This window comes from Chinchilla lanigera, unplaced genomic scaffold (assembly GCF_000276665.1).
Source record: "Chinchilla lanigera isolate Chin_1 unplaced genomic scaffold, ChiLan1.0 scaffold00022, whole genome shotgun sequence".
Classification (NCBI taxonomy): domain Eukaryota; kingdom Metazoa; phylum Chordata; class Mammalia; order Rodentia; family Chinchillidae; genus Chinchilla; species Chinchilla lanigera.
In genome coordinates, this window is record NW_004955423.1 from 3,383,659 (window position 1) to 3,395,385 (window position 11,727).

The 11,727-nt window shown below is 38.7% G+C and overlaps 1 long non-coding RNA gene across 3 annotated transcripts in view; it reads left to right on the forward strand.

The window, feature by feature from the left end:
• The first annotated feature begins 11,380 nt into the window (after positions 1-11,380).
• LOC102004943 overlaps positions 11,381-11,727 on the forward strand; it is a 21,003-nt gene continuing 20,656 nt past the window's right edge. For all 3 annotated transcript variants that reach the window (XR_001234034.1, XR_001234036.1, XR_001234035.1), the window contains exon 1: positions 11,381-11,586. This is a non-coding gene — a long non-coding RNA (uncharacterized LOC102004943). The remainder of the gene's footprint in view (positions 11,587-11,727) is intronic.

Sequence of the window (11,727 nt, forward strand, 5' to 3'; positions counted from 1 at the left end):
TTACTCAGCTATAAAGAAAGATAAGCTAGAGGCTTTTATACGTAAGTGGGTGCAACTAGAGACCATACTCATTAGTGAAATAAATCAGATTCACATGTGTAAACATCCTATTTTCTTGTTACTATAAGAACCTGAAAGATTAAATAAAATCTGAAAGGTACAATAGATATTGTGAAAGGGAAAAGAAACTGCTCAAATAGGAAGGAGCAACTGGGATGAAGGAGGGGAGAGGAAAAAGAAAGAGGAAAAAATATGTATATGTATACACAGGATAGCTAGAATAATTGTACTACTAATATCTGCTGGTTTGTTGAAAGGAACTGTTAATGTGTAATTGTTTGATCGATCTTGCATGCCTATATCTGGTTATATGTGCAACCGTTTTGGAGATGACATTATGTAATATAACAACCATTGTTAATATCCTATCACCATGTTTTGAAATTCTGTATCATTTTTTTTGTTCTATATGCTGTTTTGTTTATGTATTTGTTTTTGTTATTTTTGGGTTTGTTTTAAATGAAAAACAAAATTTATATGTATATATAAGGATACCTGGAATAGATGTGTTGCTGATGTCTGTGGTTTATTGAAAAGAACAGTCAATGTTTAAATTTTTTTTTCTTCTTGACCAATTTTGCACGTTTGAATTTGGTAATCAGAATGACTGATCTGAAAACAACAATATGCAGTATAAGAACCATTGTTGAACTCCTACCATCTTGTATTGTGAAGCTCTGCATCATTTCCAATTTTTTTTATTATTATTATTTGTTACTGTCTTTGATCAATCTTACATTGTTATGTCTGGTGGACTGAGCAACTTCATTGAAGATAACAGTATGTAATGTAGCAACCATTGTTAATTCCTGTCTTTTTTTTTGAGGTCATGTATTGTTTTTTTGTTGTTTTGATTTTGTCTTCATTGTTGTTTTGTCAGTTTTTTAAATTTTTAAAATAAAAAAAGGAAAAAAAAGAAACAAAATTTCTATGTATTTTAAATAAAAAAAATCAAATTCTGCAATCCATAAATGTGCTACTTTATTTCTCTGGCTTTTATTTAATTCCTTCCAGCAATGTTTAGTAGTTTTCATTATAGACATTACCCTATATTTTGCTAAATTTATTAGTAAATGGTTTATGCTGTTTGAGATATTATAAGTGGAATGGCTTTCCTATTTCACCTAACTGGTTGCTGTTAGTTATCAAATGCACTTAGTTTTTGTTCTTCTTGTTTGTATTTATTTGGGCAGGGGTATGGAATTGAACCCAGGGAGCACTGAGTCACATCTCCAGCCCCTGCTTTCCACTTTTTGACACAGTTCTCAAACTTTTGATCCTTTTGCCTCAGCCTCCTGAGTAGCTGAGGTTACCGATGTGTGCTATCATGTTGGAGTCCATCCTTGATTTTAACGTGACTTATTTGGGATCACAAATTGATTTTATATTTTGACTTTGTATTTATATTTTGTTAAATTATTAATTTAATTAAAAATGGAGATAACAATGAGATATTTTTAGATATTAATATTTCTTCCTTTCAAATATTTATGTCTTTACTCTTCTTGTTTCACTGTCCTAGCTAGAAACTCTAGTATGTTGTTGAGAGTAGGCATTTTGCCTTATTCACATCTTAAGAAGAAAGCATTTCACACATTTCAGTATACAAGATATGTTTTTCACAGAAGCCATATAACTGAAGCTTGTGGAAAATTTATTAGTATTACACTTCTCAAGTGCTTTCTCTGTATCTATTGAGATGTTCAAATGGTTTTTCTCCTTTATTTTGTTAATATGCTGAATTACATTAATTTGCAAATCATAGCCTAATTTTGAATTTTCCGGCTAAATGCCGTACTAGTAAACTATACCCTCAGCTCTTTTTTCTTTTCTTTTCTTTTTTTTTTTTTTTTTTTTTTTTTTTTTTTGTAGAAAATGGTTTATTTGGCTCACAATTTCAGTGGTTTCATTCCATGGTCATCTGGGCATGGCAGAGCAAAGCTTTTCAGTTCATGGTGGTTGGGAAGGAGAGCAGGGGAACAGTACTAGACAGGAAGGGACCAGGGGCCTTACATAGTACCTACGGGCATGCCTCCATGACCCACCCAAAAATATCCAGGAATGAGCCTTACTGGTTGTGCACTGAAATGTGCTTTAAAATGGTTCCCAAGCCAATCAGGTTGACAATACACCATAACTGTCACACATGGGTAAGGCAGTTACTCGTCCAAACTAAGTAGCAGAAACAATTAGGATACAGGCAGCTGGTATCAGAATCTGTGCTCTTCACCACTATGCTTGTAGGGCTCCAAGAACAGAGAATTTTAGGAATATATAAATCTGTCTTTAGTTCTTTTATTTTTTGAGATAGGGTCTCAATAAGTTGCCCAGGCTGGCCTTGAACTCCTGATCCCCCTGCCTCAGCCTTTGTAGTAGCTAGGATTATGGTCATGTGCCATGGCACCTGGCTTTTTTGTATTGTTGAGGTTTTAGTATCAAAATTATTGTTTTAATAAAAATTCAACTTCTTGGATAGAAATAAGGATTTTTAAAATTTCTATTTCGTTACATATCAGCTTTGATAAATATTGTTTTAAATCTGTCCATTTCATTCATGTTGTCAAATATAAAGGCTTAAAAGTTTCCTATATATTTCCTTTTTTCTAATGTTTTGATTATTAGATATATGTTGACGTCTTTCATACTTGAGGTTTTTCATTAGTTTTCTCTTTTTCAGTTTAGCTTAAGACTTACCAATTTTATTAATCTTTTCAAAGAACCAAATTTTGGCTTTGTTAATTTTCTCTCATTTTATTTTTCTATCCTATTAACTTCTGCTTTTGTCTTTACTATTTTATCATTTTCTAAATAAAAATACTCTCAATTTAATTTGCTCAACTCCCAGCTTCTTAGAACAATAACGTAGATAATTGATTTTAAATTTTTTTACATTATCATTTGATTGAAATTTTTTTTAAAATTTCTGTGTGATTATTTTTTTGACTCATGAATTAACAGAAATACAGTCTTCTCTGCATTGTGAAAGATTGGTTTCAGGGACTCCAAGGGATATCAAAATCTGCAGATGTTCAAATCCCATATATAAAATGCATAATATTTGCATATGACCTATAGATGCACTTTAAATCATCTCTAAATATTTTATTTTGTCATCTCTAGATTACTATATCTATAATACCTAATAAAATGTAAATGCTATGGAAATAGTTAACATACTTTGTAGTTTGGGAGAATAAAGAAAAGGGGGAAAAATCTATCTGTTCTACAGATGAAGATTTTTTTCCAAAATTTTTTGAACCTGGTTGATTGAATCCAGGATGTGGAAGCTACAATAGGAAAGGTCAACTGTGCTATTTAATTTCCAAATATTTGAGCTTTTAAAAAATCTTTGTGTTGATGATTTCTAATTTCATTCTTTGGTAGTCAGAAAATGTACTTTGTATGATTTTAGGTCTACTCAAATTTATTAAGACATTTTTATGGCCTAGCATATGGTCTATCTTGGTGAACATTTTATATGCACTTGAAAATAAATTGTATTCTGCTGTTTGGTGTGGTGTTATGTAAATGTCAATTATATTATAAGGTGGTTATGTTGTTTATCTCTTCTATCTCCTTAGTGACTTGCAGGGGGTATGGTTGTAGGGGGCATTAAATCCATAATTAAAATTCTGAATATTCTATTCCCTCTTTAGGTCTAGCAGTTTTTGAACAATGTATTTTGAAACTCTGAGCTAGATACATATACATAATTGTAATGTATTTTGATGAACTCACCCTTTTATGATGAAATATTATCCTTTATTTCTGACAACAGTGTTTGTCTTGAAGTTTATTTTACTATGATATTAATGTAGTAATATGCTTATTGTTTATACAGTATACATTTTTCCATATTTTAATTTTAACCTATTGATCTTTTTGAGGCAGTTTCACTATGCAGTTCAGGCTGGCCTGAACTCACTTTGTAGCCCAGGCTGGCCTCAAACTCACAAAAATCCACCTGCCTCAGCTTCCCAAGTGCTAGGATTATAGGCATGTGCCACCACGCCTGGCCTGACTTTGTATTTAAGCTGTGTCTTCTTTCTAGTCATCACACTGTGGGATGTTTTAGTTATCTATTGCTATATAATAGGTTACCCCAAATCTTAAAGTTTTGAGACAATGAGTATTTTATTTCTTAAGATTCTTTGGGTAAAGAATTTGGGCAAGGCTTATTTAAGCAATTCTGGTCCTTTGACTTGGGTTATTTAGGTTGCTGAGCTGAACTAAAAAGTTCAATAAAATCTCATGTGCCTGATAATCAGTGCTTCAGTGTTCTTCAGTAGGGTTCTGTCAGGCGTCCTCTAGTATGGTGTCCTCAGGGAATCTGAATTTCTTACAGGGCAGTTGGCTTTTAAGAGCAAGCAATACCAAGACAGCCATTTCAAATTCACATGTCCCTTTCCCTTCCTTTTTAACATAAACTTAATTTTCCCCAGGATTTTCAACCATCCTCATTCCCAGAGGATGGCTGTAGATTAGCTACACAAACCAGTCACATTAATCCCTCTTCCCAGTGATTGGTTTAGAAATAGGCCTGTGATACAGCTCTGGATAAGGCTTAAGGTAAGGTCAGAAAGAAGGATTTTGGAAGGTGCTCTATAAGTCCTAAAAAGGAATGCAACACAGGAATGTCTCTTCCTGAAGCTAGAAACAGTGATCCACATTCATACGTGGAACTGTATAGCCACATTGCTGCTATGAAGAAAGACAGCATTAAAAGACAAGCAAACACATTGAGATGGCCAGAGAAATACAGAGTAAACCTCAGTCTGTGGTGATGTTTCTGAGAACCTAAATCAGTCAGTGCTGGTGTTGTATCCACAGCCCAGGTATGCCAGGCCAGTGGAACAGGTTGCTGAAGAAAGTACCCAGAGATGGCTTATGAGAAAGCTTAAGATATTAATAGGAAAAGATAGGGTTAATTGGGAATTACTAGCAGGAAAGGATGGTGGTGGGCTAGATAAGACAGTAGCCAGAAGTCCAGGGGCGGCTGGCCAGACAAAATTACCAAAAGGTCTGGCAGTGGTGGGCTGGACAGGGAAAATTGCCAGAAAGAACTCAGAGTGTCAACTGGAGGACCAATGTATGATTTGTTCATCTCTTGCCTTGCCGAGCAAAGATATTAAAAGCATCTCTTGCCTATTATCAGCATTATTTATAAACAAAAATGTTTAATGCCTCAAAATGGTATAGTCTGGAGTTTTTCAAAAGATTAAATTTTGCTTTCTAAAATCACGGTTGGGGCTAGGGATGTAGGTTAGTGGCAGAAAATTTGCCTAGCATGTGTAAGAGCCTGAGTTCAATTCCCAGCACTGCAAAAACAAACAAAAGAAAAACCTGTATTCAATTTTCTTTATATATTTAGCATAGTGCAGACAGATGATACTTCTTTGTGGACTGGCATGAACCTGCACATAGGCATATGGAAATTGATTTGCTTGTAAGTCTTATAAACTGGAAAGTATTTACCTTCATCTTTTTCTACTTAAAAATTGCTGTTTTGCTGCTTTGTTCATTGATTATATGTTTATGACATGCAAGTCCTCATAGAAGCCACCATGAAGAACTCCCAAATCATAGGACCTAGGCTCCAACCTTTGACCCAGTCATGTGTTGGCTGAGCCATAAATAAGGCACATCATGGAATCAGGCACATCAAGATCTCAGGGAGATCTTGAATTTTCTGCACTGAGTGTTTATGTTTATTAAAGTACTAACGCCAAACGCAGGTTTTTTTAGGTCTAGCTTAATTTCTTTCAGGTCTCAACCTTGTGTGTCTTTCCTAATAGGGAGCCAAACAGCAACAATGATTTTGATAGTGCTAGGAAACCGGGTATGTATAAGAAGTGAAGTTAATCACAGGCCAAGAGTGTGACGAATGCAGTGTCCTGTGAATAAGAGCCTTGCCACATGTGGACTCACCACCACTAAGGTTTGTCCCTTCTGGCTCTTCACTGAGACTTTTCTCTCTAGCCATCGTTGAACAAATGGATATGGGAGCACCCCTGTTGCTTATGTTCTCTCTAATTTATCTGTCCCCAGAACTGTATTCTTAGACCATCTGAATCAGATCACAACTACACAATGATTATCTTATCGCTACCAGTAGATTGTGAGCTGAATATATTGAGTCAACAGCTAAAATCAATATCATCCCTCTCCCAGGAAGTTCTCTTTGGCAGAGACCATTCTTGGGCATTCTATCCACTGAATTCAGCACAGAGTATGGAATTTTCTGAACTTATCTCCTGGGCAAACTTAGCTTCAATTCATTGCTAATTTGGCTCAAGAAGAAACAGTTTTTGTTTTTGAAAAATCCACTAAGGAGTGTTTAAGGACTTTAAAATGATGACATAAGGAGGAAAATGTTTAAAAAACAAAACAAAATAATGATTTCTCACACATACATCCAAGGCAACTCTACATTTTCAAAGCTTTCTACTACAAACATTAACACAGGCATACAGAAGCAACCTAATAGTTCCATCATAATTTCATATATCAGGACTTTTGGAGAGCCAATATATTGTTTGCTCCCAACTTTTGTTTTTCCTATAATCTTGTTTTATAACAAATAAAAGGCCTGGGGACGTAGCTCAGTGGCAGGGTGCTTGCCTAGCACAGAGTAGGACCTGGATTTGATCCACAGCACTACAAAAATAAATAAGAGTGTTGTGTATGGTGGTATACTATGAGACAGGAGTATCATAAGTTTTCCAACTGGGAAACTCAATGAGACCCTATCTCAAAATTTAAGAAAATGAGATCTGGAGATGTAGCTCAGTACAAAGGTTCTCGATTCAATCTCCAATGCCACAGGGGGGGGAATTTTTTTCTTTCCAAAGTGTGTCTCTACAACTTATTTCCTAAATAGTATGTCAGGTATCAGTTTAGCTAATTGATAACTCCTACTTTATTTAAACATCCACAACACTTTAGGGTTGAAGCCCTGATAAACTAATCCAAATCAGTTAAGGGAACCACCTAGGAAATGGGCTTCTTCTTACATATACTCAGATTTTGAAACCCTATTGTCAGGAAATACAAGCAATCCCTGAAACTTTTTCCCCCTGGGTTATCAGAGTCTAAGACAATTGATGACATTACATCGGTCATTCATTTTAGATTCGTGGAGCCCACAAAAATCAATAGTTTTCCATTATCAGGTCCAGCTGGGTCACTAGTCTGTCAATGAGCTGTTACAATTGCTGTACAGGGGTGAGCCTGACCAGTCAATTGCTGCTGACAAGAGGAAAACATGCTGACAGCCACGGGAACAAGTCAGAACACAGATTTGCACTTCAGTCTGCCCTCCAAAGAGACTTAGAGCAAGGCCATTTTCAAGACACAGGGCACACTCCGAGGGAGGCCTCGGGGGCGGAGCTACCACCTCTTGGTTTTATAGCACAAGTGCCTAAGGGCTACTTCTGGTTCCATCCAATCATCTCCTGTAGAGACTATCTATAGTCACTACTTTTGTTTGAAGGCATGTACCAGCTAGGATTGTCTCTAAACAGATACACTTGTACCTAGAGCAAGATTAGATAGATGGGGGAATCCTACTTTTACCACCACCAGCCTAGATGAAACTACATATTTACAGAACATAAAAACTGAAAGAGGAAGAAAATGGGCCCAAGGCATTGAATCTGAACAAATACAGCTACACATGCTATATAAATATTGACTGAGGACAAAAGGTCCTTTGGTGTTGATACATAGGCTGTACACACACACACACACACACACACACACACACACACACATATATCCATGTGAGATATTTAACCAAACTAAGCATACCTCATTGGTGTCTCATCCACAACCTTCAGTCTAATGCAATGGCAGCAGGGGAATCTAAGGTCTAATCTTGCCCTGCCCTCTGGAGGGGTATAGAACTTCAACCTGGACAAGTATTTTAGATGACAAAATAGAGATATGCTTGTCTTGCCTGCTGTGTGACAAAGTTCTCAGGAGATTCAAAATTGGACCAGTTGAGAGTGAGCTCTGTCAAAGTAACGAATTATGTGTGCGCACATGCACCTGTGTTGCTCTCTGGACGCTATCTCTGCAGCAAGAAGTTTGGGAGCAATTGAAAGAAGTCCTGCAGATTTAGTTTTGGTCTAGACTGAAGGCGGTCCTTCATTACTTGAGTACATAAATGATCTCTGAAGACCACCATAAGTGGAACCTGAATTTAGAGGACAGTTCACGAATCTAACTGGGTTTTGTGGCTCTCCTTACTTCACTGAGAAAATGCTAGCAGAGAGGAGGACATCTGGGGTCCTATGTGCCGAGGAACTTTCCAAGTATCATGACTTTGTACAGTGCTTGGGCCGCCTCTTGTTAATTTGATTTTAGACATCAAACTTAAGCACTCAAAAGACAAATATTTTGAATTTGTTTCAATATTATGATTTTTAATGTTCTACTTTTATTAACATCTTTCAAGCATTAAATTATAGCCACCCCCGACCATGCCTCCAGTCTTCAGTTAGAATCATTTGGAAGTCAACATTCACGTTTTGTTCCTTCATCAAAGCTCATAATCTACTGTGTTACTGGAAGCCAACTAGTTTTTTTCAGTATATACCACAAAAAAATCATTTTTTAAATGAGGAAAAAAAAAGTAGTTTTAACAAGAGCAAATTTGCTGGTAATTACATGAACCAGCTTTATGTCTTCCAGCGTACGGGAAGCATGGAATTCATCAGAACTCTCATAGCATTAATTAAAAAGAATTTATGTTTTTTTAATAAAATGCTTCATATTTTAGCTCCTTTATTCCTCCACCAAATGTGATTATGTGGGGGCTGAAGGGAATTCAGGTTAATATGTTGACACACTTAACAATGCAGGGTCATGTTGCACAATACGCTTCACTGGTTGGTTCAGTACACCCCCTGACAGGGCCTAATCATCCCCTGCCCTAAAGGCAGAGGGAAAGAGAGGATTTTAATTACTGCTCTGTATGCAAGTTTGCCAGCATTAAATTGAGACATAATTAGGCTTCTGAATTTTAATAATTGTCCTAGCTAATTGGGCAGACAAGTACGTTATGCAGCATGCCATGATTAGATAATTAGTATTTCCAAATGACAAAATTGGGCTCTTGATTACAAATTCTACATGAAGGGGGAAAAAGGTAGCAAGCAGATCTTTACAAGTCTATTAAGGGAAGTTTAGCGATGTTGGTAATTTAAAGTCCATTAGGAAGCAAGGTTTCATTCTCCGAGCTGGGTGTCTGACACAAGGGCTCTGCGTAAGCCTTGTCCCCAGGGTGCTGTGCTTTTTCTAGGGTCTGCAGCATGTACTTCCTCACTCTTCTCCCTAAGTTTAGCAGCTACCACTAACCTTGGGTAAGAGACTCTTTGGCTAGATGGCAGGTGATAACTCTGAAAAAGAATTTGCAGGATGTGAAAGGTAGAAAAGAATAGAAAGTAATCTACCCATGTCAGGGGTCTAGGTATCCCCAGTGGCTTCCTTTTGCAAACAGCTGTTCTTTTTTATCTTCTCTTGGAATTCACTATTCTTATTTTATCAGCAGCTCCACTAAAAACATTAAATCAAAATCTTAAATTTCAGATATTATGTTATTGGTGTAAAGAGTATGGATATTGGACTGACCTGTATTTGAGGTCATCACTTACTAGGTGTGTAACCTTAGAGAAATTGCTTAATTTAGCTAAGCCTCAGTTTCCTCATTGGCAAAATAAAGAACTTTTCCCATTAAGACTGTTGAAAAGATTAAATAAAATAAGATAATTAAAGTGTAGTGCCTGGCAAGGAGTAAGTGCTCAATAAATATTAGCCATGGATTAAACGCAAATTAAATCAACAACAGCAAAAGGTATAATGTGAAGGTACTGGGTCTGGCTTTGTCATGCCAGTCCTTAGATGAAACAAGGGTTCTCTTTGGTTCTGAGACAGAAACATGGTATCCTCTTCGTGCTGGAGTGGGAGGTGATAGCAACCCATATCCCCAACCAAATTTCCTTTCTTCTCGTTCTTTTTGCATTGGCATTGTGGACATTCCCTACTATGCAAAAGTCTCTAGGGCAGTGCAACTAAGAAGGATGAAGTATAAATTCTGCATCTTACCCCGAAACCTTGTGACACATTTTATTGTGTCACTTTTTTTTAATCACAGAGGTGTGCTTTTTGCTACTAAACTTCTCTCACAGTGAATAATCAGCAAGCTAAGATCTACAGCTATGTTTTCAAACAAAAAGAATGATAATCGGATGCAAAACAAAACAACATATGATTCCTAGGTGGTTTGTGAATGACTATCTGGTGAAAGTTTGTTAGAGGAAACTCAGAAATTTTGGAGGTATGCTCTTGACTACCGAGGATGACTAAGGAAAATAATGTCTATAGGTTTGTCTAGTCAAGGCAGCCTACCAGGCTAAATCAGCACTTCTCAGGAATTTCTTAGAACTTTGTGCCATCTCATTTTTGAATGGGGAAGAGTTCTGGTGGAGATTCCAATTGAAAATACAGTATGCTCTACATAGGAGAACTTTTTATCACCCTGACATAATCTCTAGAGCGCATCTTCACCTGAGGAATACAGAGGAGGGCAACCCCATTAGCCCTCAGGAAGAAAAGACTCAAGATTAAGTGTAGAATGCAAACATTCTGCTAGAAGTTTAGACAAAGAGTAAAAGTTTATTGTTAGAGGAGGGAAAGAAGACAGAGGAGTGAGTGAACCCTGTGCTCACCCTGTATTTGCAGTAAGGAAACCTCTCCTCTTGGGACTTGGGAGTCTCCCTGGTTCTCAGGGCTGCTGCTCCCAGGCCCTCACTGTACTTCCCAATTGCAAAGAAGCAACATCGCCGGGCGGGGAGGTCAACTGTCAAAAGGATTTTCCCTGCCACGCGAAGCTGAAGCCTCTTTCTTTTTTGAAGAAGTGCGTTTATGACTGATCATTCAACACCTTGTTGGGTCTGATTGCAGAAAACACACCTTATAAATATATGATAACCATCCTGTAATAGAGAGTGTGACAATTTACTTCACAGTGCGTTTCAGGCTGCTAATTGATCGTTTCAGTCCAGGGACATTTGGAATAAATTATAGCCATCAAAAGGATATCACAGCTCATTTTGGTGGAATGGTTTCCACGTCACTTCGCGTTCGTCTCCAGGAGAGAGCCAGAGAGCCGAGAGCACCCAGCGGGCTGAGAGGAAGGGAGGGAGGGGCAGAAAAAAGGAGGCCAGTGGGTGGAGCCGTGCCGGTGAGGGCGGGGTCGGCGACGGCGGGCCGGGACTGGGCGGTGTCGGCGAGGGGAGGGAAAGTGGGCGGGGCCTGGGTGGGCGGTGGTGGCGCTCGAGGGCGGCTGCAGGACCGCGGCCGGACGGTAGAGGCCTCCCTTCCGAGGCGGCGGCTCGGACGTCGAGCGCCGGGGCTCTGCTCGCCGGCTCGTCCTTCCCGGCGCGGTCCGGCACGGCCGGGCCCAGCGCGGCCCATACCCGCCTGCTCTCCTCCCCCTGCAGGCGGCAGCGCCCGTTTTCTGAGGTGAGGCTCTCCCTCTGGCCGAAGGCCCTGCTCGGGGCGGGCGCTCGCGCGGGGTCTCCCCTCTCCTCCGCCGGGGCCCGCGGGACAGGCGCGCCCGGCGCTGCTCTCCGCGCCCGCTCTGAGAGCTGCGGCGGGCGAGGC